Genomic DNA, 11,902 nt, shown 5'->3' on the forward strand with positions numbered 1-11,902 from the left:
ATTTCCGTGCATCAAGTGAAAAAAGATGCTGAGACCAAATGTACTATAAAAAATATAAAGATTTAAAAAATATTTTTGATTACAAGAAAAAAGCAGTGGCGTACATAAAATGCGAACATGAAAATTTAAAGTTTATATTGGAAAATGGCTCTAAAGCTAATAAAGTATACAGTAGCATCAAATTTATCAAAAACAAAGATTTTTTTGACAACACTACCACCCTATTACGTAATGGTTCAAAATGTACCCTGTTAGGAAAAGTTAGTTAATTAAGTGAACTATTATTTTGGTGTGTATGCAAGTTTTTGACTGAAAATATGGATAATTTTTTTTTCTAATCCCTGGCTATATTAATATAATTAATGGCTATATTTATTAATTAATATTTTATAAATCGAAAATATTTCTTCTTTAAATTTGAAAGAGATTAAATACTAAATAAATACTTTTAATCCTTTTGTATAGGTACCTATCTTTTAACGCTTTGTAACATGCAAAAATGAATGGGGTCAGGTAATATATACAGACTATAAATACTTTTAAATCATATTTTAAACGTTAGTAGTCACTGCTACGCTGTAGTGTAATCACAATATTATTATCCCAATATTTAAAAAATGGAGGTATTCAGTCCAACGAAAAGATGTACTAAAAATTCTCCACTATCGCTGAGTGAAAAAGTTATTATTTTAAATGTACATGATTGCATAAAACACGATTACCCTAGTTTTACTGTGCAAGAAATTGTTGAAAAATGTTCTCGAATGAGTGGAATTGGAAAGTCCACCATTTTCAAATTGTTGCGGGAAAGAAAAGTAGCAGGTCAAGTGGAATCTCCCAAGCAAAAGCCAGGACGACCTACAAAAGTCCTTGATAAAAATGCTAAATGTATAATTCGAAGAAAAGTTCACTCTTTTTATTTTAAAAAGGAAATACCCACCCTAGACAAAATTTTAATGGAACTTGGCCGAGATGACAGTATTCCGTTGATAAGTAGAAAACTTTTATGGAAAACTTTAAAAAATATGGATTTTGCCTGGGAAAAGCATAAACGCAAAGCACTTTTACTGGAGAGCGACGAAATTGTTTGTTGGAGACGAAAATACTTGAGAAGTATCAAGCAGTACCGCAGGGAGCAAAAGAAAGTTTTTTATCTTGATGAGACGTGGATTAACGAAGGTTATATAGTCCAAAAAATGTGGCAAGACAAAAATATAACCAGTGCTCGCCAAGCTTTCATAGAAGGCCTGTCTACGGGTATTAAAGTACCTTCGGGAAAAGGAAAAAGACTTATAATCACACATATTGGAAGCGAAGAGGGATTTTTAAAAGAAGGTATGCTAACCTTTGAGTCGACTCGCACAGGAGATTACCATGAAGACATGAACTCAGACGTTTTCGAGGACTATTTTGGTGAAATGATCAAATTTCTTCCGGCTAATTCGGTGGTGGTTATGGATAACGCAAGCTATCATTCACGGCGAATAGAGAAGACGCCAACTTCAAGTTGGAGAAAGCAAGAAATTATTGATTGGCTGACTGCAAAAGGTATTGCGTTTAAAGCAAATTTGATAAAAAAAGAACTGCTGGCAATAGCAAACTTACACAAAACTCGTTTCATGAAATACGCCGTGGAAGATATAGCCGAAAAATATAATATAACTGTACTGCGCTTACCGCCATATCATTGCGAACTAAATCCTATAGAACTGATATGGGCGCAGGTAAAAGGATTTGTAGCAAGACAAAACACGACTTTTAAAATGAAAGATGTTAAGCTACTGTTTGATCAAGCCATTACGGAAGCGACACCAGAGAATTGGCGAAAAGCAGTCCAGCATGTAATTAAGCAAGAGGACAAAATGTGGGATCTTGACAACCTCATCGATCAGACAGTCGATCCTTTAATTATAATGTCAAGAGGTGATGACAGTTCGTCAGATGACGAAGAAGACTACAATCTATTATAATTTAAAATTGTTATACACTGTTCAAAAGGTGCCAGATCCAAAAGTGACATTTTCAACTGTTTTACTCTACATATTATGTTCAATAAATTTGTGAAAAAAATATATTATTCCATTTAAACAAAAGTAACTTTCTAAAATAAAATAGCATTTAAGTACATTAATTATAAGGTAAAAAACAAGTCCCAGTTGCACGCCTTTGGCGAACCGTTTTCAATGTTTATCAGTGGGTAACAATGGGCAAAACTCATAAATTGACCCAAAACCGGGTGGCACTACCTGCAATCAACGAAAAGAAAGAATTTTACATTGAAACTAATACCCAACTAAGGTAGTGGCATAAAATATTGGTGGATCACCAGGTACCACTTTTGCATACCTAATGAGGTTTTATTGCTCTACATACTTCTGAAATAGAGTATAATAATTTATTCTTTTTACTTAAAATAAATATAGTATCATTTTTCAAATACTTACATTCTTGTATTTTTTTCTTTCAGATGATTAAATAATATTTTTTTGTGTACATAAAATCATACAGTTGTTTTATTTTTATACCTGTAATTTAAATAGACATTTTATTGCAGAAATATTTTTTGTATATGATATATGTGTATTAATAAAATATGATTTTAAATGTATATATAATTTTAAAAACAAAAAATATATATTTCGGCGTACAATATGTAGTAGTTTTATAAAAAATACTAATTTCTATATACTAATTTTCTTATAATTAATATATACTAATTTTCCTACCATTACTACAATTCAATTTTATTGCAGAAATAAAAACACCTACCTTTACATCAGTTTATGCACAAATAATCCCACTGATTATTAATTTTACCGGATAATACCTTTATTTTTTCGTTAATATACCGACAGATTTACTTACGTGTAGAAACTAAGCAACTTTTGCAACAACCACAATCAAACTGCAATCTTTTATCGAAAGCTTGTTCAGACAATGCTACATGAAAACCGAACAAGAAAGTAAACCGTTCAAAATAATGCGTTTAATGAACAAATTTATCTTTTAGAATATGAGTCTTTCTGTATACGACCTACCAGGTCTATCTGATAGGAATACCTAATAAGTGGTATACAATAAGTAACTGACTAATCGGAGGTTTGTGGCTCTGTTAAAATGAAAGATTATAATTCGCCGTTAATAGTTTTTTCATTACTGTTTCCATGAAGTAAATATTAAAAATGTGAACTATTAATACTCGTTTAAATTTTCCATTAGGTTCGTCAATTATACAGAACTTGTTTTTAAAAGTATTACATTACATATTACTTTTTAATTTATTTAGTGAAAATTAAAGTTTTACCGTTAATATTCAGCTAAAGTTTTTTTTCATTATTGGTTTTTTCAGATATTACGAGAAAACGTAAATAAATATGCAGGGTATGAAAATGAATAGTTTCGGAGTAACATTAACTTTATATAAGAAAGTTTTTTAAATGATTTGCTATATACATTCAAAATATCAAAAAAAAATATTTTCTTAATATTAAATAAAACTGAACAATATCATGGAATAATAATGCCAGCAATACCTGTAACAATTTAAAAACATAATTTAAGGAATATTTAAAAAACAAAATCGAAAAAGGACATAGGCGTCAAAACTTTAACTAATACTAGATATTTAAAAATAAATAAATAATACAATAAGAAGGAAGCAAGCAATCTTCATATGTTTTATCGAACATCACAACTTTAAAGTTAACGTGAGGATTTCTTCTTTAAGAAACAATGGTTTACAATGATCACAATTTCACCTTTCGTGCAATATAAGAACAAATTCATTCATTTCCGCCTAGCAAATCTCAAAAATTTAACACCATATCTTAAATGAGGCTCCACTAGGGCAAAATTGACATTCCCTGCACTTGTTACTTCAAACTCACTATCAAACACTCTAATATCAGGGCAACTTGCAGCCTGCTTTCTTCTCAAGACAACATTGTGAGCTTTAAAGTTTAACCTTAAGTCAACTATAAGCCCCAAAAATTTACAAAAAGAGCACTTCTAGTAAGAAGAAGTATCCACTTCTAGTAGAAAGTATTCTATGTTCAAATCATTTAATGAAATATCAGGTAACATAATGTAATATCTTTTAAAAGTAATAACATTGATTTGGTTAATGTGAAATATAAGTCCATTAATTAATTAATTTTTGTAATTATTTATCGTTTTCCCACAATTTCGGTGACACTGTTATGCGATCCACCTAATGAAACGCTTTAAAGAAATGGCAAAAAATTGCTATTGCTATTTCTCCACCATTCAGTCTCGAATAAAGCCCTTCACCCAAGTTAAAGATAGCTTTACTAGTGTTTTTGCAATCCTAAAACTAAATGGATTTTTGTTAAAAAAGTTATGCTTTTCCAAAAGACATTCTTAGTTTTATAATTTTCTCTATTCTTTTTGAAAGTTTTGTGCATGAAGAAAGATATGGACATGAAGCAAGGGCTAAACGTGCTCTCTTAAAAATGTTTGAAAAAGTTAGTTTTTAAATAAGCCCGATAAAACAAATTGGCAGAGGATATACATATCTGAAGACCGGGCAGACCATTCCATTGCACGACAGTCTACCAATACATTTAATTTCTGGAAACCGTCGGACTTGATTTCGGAAAACTATCGGACCGTTAAACATAATATAAAGGCACTCTTGTCGAAACTACAAATTATCTTTATCTATTACTTCACTCTATCTTTCTATTATTGGTGTGCAGAAAGGTATCACATTTTCAAAAGCGTTTATAGAGCTGCTCAGTTATATTTTCTTCCAGAATAAATTGCACTATTTTTATAAATGCATGGACAAGCCAATGCTTTTTCTGGAAATTAAGCAAAAGTCTGTTTTAGTTTGTTTTTCTCCCAAAAGCTTACTATTCGCAGCTCTGACAGCTACGAAAATGGCCGAATTTGTTTTTCTTTATAATGTATGAAAAATGTACCTTTATATGATAAAATCTTACGTTTTTGCCAAAATTGCAGTGTTGTAAATTAACAAAACATCACAATGGGATACGCACTATTTTCAACCGTGCACTATTCTCAGAAAAAAAAATTATTACTGGGCCCATCATTTTAAATACCTATCCTATATCAAAACCGGTTGGACTTGTGTGTTCGTAATAATATTGCTACTATGATTAATTCCCATGTCGATTCACAGTACCATTGTCACAAATAAATTAACGGGAAGAAGCATTGTGGAATATTGTAAGTTCTCCACTAAGAGGAAAAAATTTAAAAAACAAAACAATAGGAATCTAACTTTTTTAGTAATAATCTGTCAACCTCAACTAAAAATTCGTGTATTTGAAACCTAATTTCTGTTTATTTTAATAAGTGATTCTATAAGAAAAGTTTCATAATATCTTCTGTATCATTAAGAGCCAACTTCGCTTTCTTGCTTTCTTAAATAGATTTCCGACAATCAATCGATTGTTTCCCCAAAAGACCGCCCTGGGATATAGATATATTATAATTAATTTTCCTACTCCCCCTGTAACACGGATGTTTAAAGAGGACCAAGTCAATAGTAAGCATGTCATGAAACGAATTGTGTTTCGCTTGGCAAGACACAATGTTTTATTTTCACCCAGAAAAGCGAGAGCCTGCGAGACCAGTTTAAAAAGCCAAACGTGGATATAAACCTGAACGGGTTTATTTAAGAAGGCAATGGAAATACAGTTCGATGCAGCTACGCATTTTGCTCGTAATCACAAATTCCATATGAAAATTTAGCCAAATTATGAAAAGTATCAAGCAGTTTGTTAGGCAGACCAACTTATAATTTTTTTTATGCAATTTGACATTCTTTTACAGTAACACTCTGCTCCATTACATATATTTATATAATCCTTTTATTACTTTACCCTAATTTTACTTGTCTTACATTTCTCTCATTCGGCATCTAATTTCCTTCTATTCGTATATCCGCTTTCTTGTACTAAGCCCTAATTTGTTCTAAATTCTCATCTCGCGTCGCGCCCTTTTATTTGTAAAATAAGATTTGGAATCACTATTTCAGATTCCGATGATTGCTGATAATCACTTCTTGGAATTAATCCTTGTTGGGATAAACTAACAACCCGAGTTATATTTTATTTGACTAGTAGTAGTAGTTGAATAGTTGCAGGAATAAGAAATATGTCTGTGTTCTTAGTAGAAATAAGTAGATAGATATTTATTTAAAAATAGAGGGCATGACTTACCACTCGGTGACGATGATTTTAAACTAATGTGCGACATGAAATCTGATCGGCCAAATATTGGCAAGGATGACGGCATTTAAAAAGAACTAATTCTGAATTACTTTTTATTCATATTCGACTATTTGGCAAATAATTTGCGCAGTGGCATAAATACCGGTGTTCCATCGAACACAAGCCCCCCGCTTACTACTACTGAATAATATCGAAAAAATTTTTAAAGAATTTTTCGCTATTTAAATAAAATTGGCTTTTAAAAATTAATTCAGTTAAATTTAATTTAAATCAGTTGTTAACTTTTAAAGCTTGTTTTGGCAGCAGTGTAAAGAAAATGGACTCAACGAACAAATGTTGAATTCAGAATTAATTTTGATTGAAACTATTCATCGTGTACTAGCTTCTCAGAAATAATAACTGCGTGTTACATGTTTTTGACTATTTCAGTTACTAATGCGAGCGCAGAAAGATCATTTTCAAAACTTAAAGTTTGATTTGATAAAAAAAAGGTCTACAATGGGACAAGAAAGATTAAGTTCATTAAGTGTACTGTCAATTGAAAATGAAACTCCACGAAACCTTGATATTTGTCAGTTGATGAAGACATTTGCAGAAGCCAAAGTACGAAAGAAACATTTTTAATGAATAAATTTAGTTGTACCTACTGTAAAATTTAATTCATTAAGACAATTCGGTATTTTTGACTAATACAGAAAAACCTATGTATTTTTCATTGTAAAAACATTTTAATTTAAAAAACTATTTCCAACGTCATTCCTGTAACAACGGTTGTAGAAATGAAATATACATATATATGTCTTCTTACCAAACATAGAAATAAGTAGATATGTATTGTAAAATAAAGGACACAACTTTTGTTCGAACTTCGAACTACTGTTTTTACAGTAGTAGTCACACCACTAGATGTTAAGGTAATTAATTTTATTAATATCAGTATTAAAATAACGTAATAATAATAGCGGGCCGGTAAATGTATTCTAGGCACGTATATAGTTTAGACTATAGAATTTTTAATTAACGCATGTGTTATAAGAAAAATAAATTAAAAAAAAAGTATATGTACATTATGCAACTAAATGACAATATTAAAGTTTCATCCTTTTGACATGTAAAAATTAAATGGGTAAAACACTAAAATTTGAATTTTTTACGTAAGCAGTTTGTAAGTATATTGGGTATTAGTACAGATATAAAAAGACAAAATTTTCTTGCTACATCCGTGGGATTAGTTGCGTCTTTTGTCTGTTTATGGTAAAACGTATAGCTAAGAAAAAAATTTTAAATAAAAAAGTAGAACTCCAAAATTAAAAAATTTAAGTTATTTTAAGACCATTTTTAGGCTTTGACTTTTTACGAAATACATTAGAACTTAAATAAAAACTGTAAACTTGAGATGAGATTTTTTTAATCTCTTGACCGGTATTGTCCTTGTAGTTGTATAATAAGTCATATTTATTAAATAAAATTTGTATAAAAAAATAATATAATAGTAATTGCGGCTTAATGCGAAAAGCATTACAGCAGTGCAAAATAGTGAAAAGAATTGAATATAAAAATGACTGACATTCATCGCAGGTCTGTATCCTACTGCAGGCAAGTGTTGAGATTTATGATTTAGTAGCTTTATTTATGATGATTTTTAACTTCCTACTCATAGCACTCGCTTTTAAACTTGAAAATATTGATTTTCTTTTTTTGACGTTCTCGAAAAATTAATAGTAGTTATCATTGTTTTCGAACATCATCTATTATGGAAATGCGTAAATTGTAATTTGTTGTGTTGTAATTTGTTAACTGTACTATTTAGCGCAAATTATATTTGCGCTAAACTGTAAGCCGAAAACATCATATAGATAAGCGAAAAAGTAGGTAAGAGGCTGATTTTTTGTTAGTTAATTATAGAGGTGTTACACGTACTAATTCTGAAATTTCTCCCTAGGAAACAAAAAAGTCCTAGGAGAAAAAATAAGTGATCAGAGAGTTGGTCGTGGATTGGTACTGTATAGTAGTAGTCTTACGGTATAGTACCAGATCGTATATTTAAAATTTTTATAAAAATCAGAGCTGCATTTTATCAGAGGGTTTAAAGTCATAGGGGTACGTGAAATTAAGGGTTAAAAGATGGGAGTAAACCTTCGGGAAAAAAACGTTTTTATTTGATAAGTTGCCAGGAAAAATTCATTTCATTTTCCTTTAAAGGGAAAAGTTATAGCTCTTGAAAAGATGTGTATAGTGATATAAAAATGGTATTGACTATAATTATTCCATTACCTTGCTTTTCTTATTTTATTTTTAATTAGGTTGCCTTTTCTAGTTTGAATGCATATTTTGTAAAGAAATAAGTATCTTAGTCATGAATATCAAAAACTTTTGTTATGTAAATAACTGAACAGAAATATAAGGATAATAAAAAACAGCCTGGACAAAGTAATTGCATCAAATGTATTTTATATAATAACGTAAACTAAGAGTTAATTATCAATACTAAGGCTTTTGGGCATTGACTTGACTTTTGATTAATTAATTTATTGATAATATTCCTATCCTATCATGAACCATCATGCCTCAAGCAATGCTTTGAAAAGTTCACCTGCATTTTTGAAATTGCGCGGTGAAATTTGTTTATTTACTATATCCGATAAATTCTCGCTTGAATTGAGGTCCGGGCTTTGAGCGGACTTAAGAATTTTAATTTTATTAATTTTTCAGCCAATCTTTTATAAGCTTAGAAGAGTCTTTGGGATCATTATCGTGTTGAAACACGAATGTTACAGGCACTGCTTTATCTGTATAAGGTAACATCACATTTCACAAAATCTCCTTATACATAAAGCTATCCACATTTTGCCTCGTATACAAAGTAGCGGAACCCAAAGCCTAAAAAAGATCCCAATAACGAGGACAGAGTCATCTCTATGCTTTACGATGCGCGCAATGTGTACTTTTTGTTCAATCTTTTATTCTTGAGGCATCGAACTTTCACTGCACCGTCACTCCCAAATGGATTAAACTTAGACTCGCTGAAAATTACTTTTTTCAGTCATTATAGGTCCAGGATATGTGATCTAGGGCAAACTGAAGACGAGCTTTAACGTTTTTTTCAGCAGGGGTTTTTTTAAAGGTTTGTAAAAAATTCAAATTCAAAAAATATTTATTTCGATATAATTTAAAGCGAGAAGGTTCAGCAAAGATGTATTACATGTAGCTTCAATTATAAGCTATGTTTTTGTCAATTTGGCTTAGCTCGTATCTCCAAAATTATATAAAAAAGTCAGCAATTCGAAAAACAATTTTTTTGATTTATCATTCAGGCAAAATTTTGGTCCAAGTAGATCTAAATGGCACAGTCTTTAATATACGCGTCGATCAAGTATCATTACACAATTAATTCTTCGGCCTATAAAAATATAGGAGTACTAAAAATTGAGAAATAATTAATTTCTTTTGATACCTGCAGATAAATAATTTTCTTTTTGAGTATGAAATAATTTTTTTGATAGTCGATAGGTGGTGCGAATTCGACTTAACAGAAAACTCGTTTCGTTTTAACAGAAAACTCGTATTTTCCGAATTGATAGAAAAAAATTGACTTATATATCATGAGCTCAAATTTTGTAAAAAAAAATTTTAAGTTATCAAAATTTTACTATGTCAAACTGTTTGGCCGCTAGGGGGCGTTTCTTGAATTTTGTCGATTTCGGTAATTAGCCATAACTTTTTGCTATTAAAGATAATTAGTAAATTTTATAAGTAGGCTTTGGTAAAAAATAGTACATGTCATATGTGACAGCCAGATAGAAAATTGTTTATTTCTCCTGTCAGTAACATATTTGAATTTGCTGTATTTAGAGCTTTATATAGTGCTCAAATATTTAGAGAATTAAAAAAAAAATGTATGAAAATTATGAAAAAGTTGACATGTTAAAGTGATATTTTCTGTCTAATGAAAATTCCGAGGCAGCCAGTGAATTATATTTAAATACCTTTCCTGAACGTAGTCAACCAGATAAAAGAATATTTCCAGTGTTAAAATTAAATCTTGTGAAGCACGGACGTTTTAAAAAGCCAAGGTCCAAAACTTATGCTGTTGATGTTGAAGCTGAAATTCAGGAACTTAATATAATAGGTGAGATTTTAGATCATCCTAACAAGTCTCATCGAGCAGTAGCAGAGGAAATAGGTGTTGAGAAAACCAGAGTGTTAAAAAGCACAAATTTAAACCCCACAGGGTTAGGAAAGTTCATCACCTTCAGAATGGCGACTTTCAGAGAAGAATTGCATTTTGTGATCGGTATGTCAATAAGTGCAGATTGGACGAGAACTTCCATAATAACATTATTTGGACAGATGAAAGCCGAATAGAAACTTCAGGAATATATAATAGGTATAATTCCTATTACTGGACTACAGAAAACCCACATGTTGTAGTACGCGCGAACAGACAGGGACGTCTGGGCTTCAATATTTGGGTTGGAATTTTTCGAGGTAAATTTTTGGGTCCTCATTTTTTTAATGAAATTTTGACTGCCCAAGATGTAATGTATGTAAATATTTTACAAACATATGTTGCACCATTTTTGGAAAATTTACCATTAGCGAGAGTTCGAAACACGTATTATCAGCAAGACGGTTGTCCTTCGCACAACGCACGAATTACGACTGATTTTTTAAATCAGGAATTTCGGGATCATTGGATTGGTACTAGAAGACCTATATTGTGGCCTGCTAGGTCTTGCGACCTAACGCCGTTAGATTTTTTTTTATGGGGGAGATTGAAGGATTTGGTTTTTAAAGGAAGAACTATCGAAACACGGGAAGAGTTGCAAGTAGCGACTAGGCAAGCTTTTCGTGCTATCAGACCTCTTGAGCTTATAAACGCTTGTAAATCAGTTAGAAAAAGGTGTTTATTATGTATTCGAGAAGGAGGTGTTTGAACACCTACTTTGAAAAAAATGGTTCTAGTTTGTAATATCAGTTTATAATTATTATTAAACTCTGTAAATATGCCTAGAAATTATTGTTAATTGCTTTATTTTTTTAAAAGACTTGGAAAATGGAAAAATGACAATGTAATATCAAAAATATCGGAAACAGCTAAAATGAGATATATGGTGTTATATATTTTTAAAAGGATTTCAAGGGCTTTTAAGAATTTATAAAAAAATAATATGTGTTCCATAAGAAAAAAAAAAATTGGAATATCAACTTTATGAAACACCCTGTATAAAAATATATAACATAAAAATATTTATCATTAAAAAGTACTTTGAGAAAGTGCTTTCAGAAGTCAATTATCTTTAATAGCAAAAAAGTTATGGCTGATTACCGAAATCGACCAAATTCAAGAAACGCCCCCTAGCGGCCAAACAGTTTGACATAGTAAAATTTTGATAATTTTTTTTTTTACAAAATTTGAGCTCATGACATCTAAGTCAATTTTTTTCTATCTGTTCGAAAAATTTTGAAGAGAGATTTTAAAAAGAGTTTTCTGTTAAAACAGTCGAAATCGCACCACCCTGTACATATATTCAAGAACTACAACTTTGACATTTGCACGAAAATTGTATGAATTTTTCCTGACAAGTTATCAAATAAAAGCAGTTTTATTCAGAGGTTTACTTCCTTTTTAGACCCCTATGACTTTGACCCTGTAAAGTTATAGATGATTTTTCAAAAAA

At 30.5% G+C, this 11,902-nt stretch overlaps 1 protein-coding gene across 4 annotated transcripts in view; it reads right to left on the minus strand.

The window, feature by feature from the left end:
* The window catches only part of LOC126734389 (fatty-acid amide hydrolase 2-B-like), a 39,921-nt gene extending 32,808 nt beyond the window's left edge, over positions 1-7,113 (minus strand). Inside the window, exon 1 of one of the 4 annotated variants that reach the window (XM_050437996.1) lies at positions 7,030-7,113. The gene's annotated coding sequence lies outside the window, so the exon portion shown is untranslated. Of the gene's footprint in view, positions 1-2,769; positions 3,104-4,964; positions 5,082-7,029 lie in introns of those variants that run through there. The other 3 variants (XM_050437995.1, XM_050437994.1, XM_050437993.1) reach the window with 3 other exon arrangements.
* Between the last annotated feature and the right edge of the window lie 4,789 nt (positions 7,114-11,902).

Source organism: Anthonomus grandis, chromosome 3 (genome assembly GCF_022605725.1).
Source record: "Anthonomus grandis grandis chromosome 3, icAntGran1.3, whole genome shotgun sequence".
Taxonomy (NCBI): domain Eukaryota; kingdom Metazoa; phylum Arthropoda; class Insecta; order Coleoptera; family Curculionidae; genus Anthonomus; species Anthonomus grandis.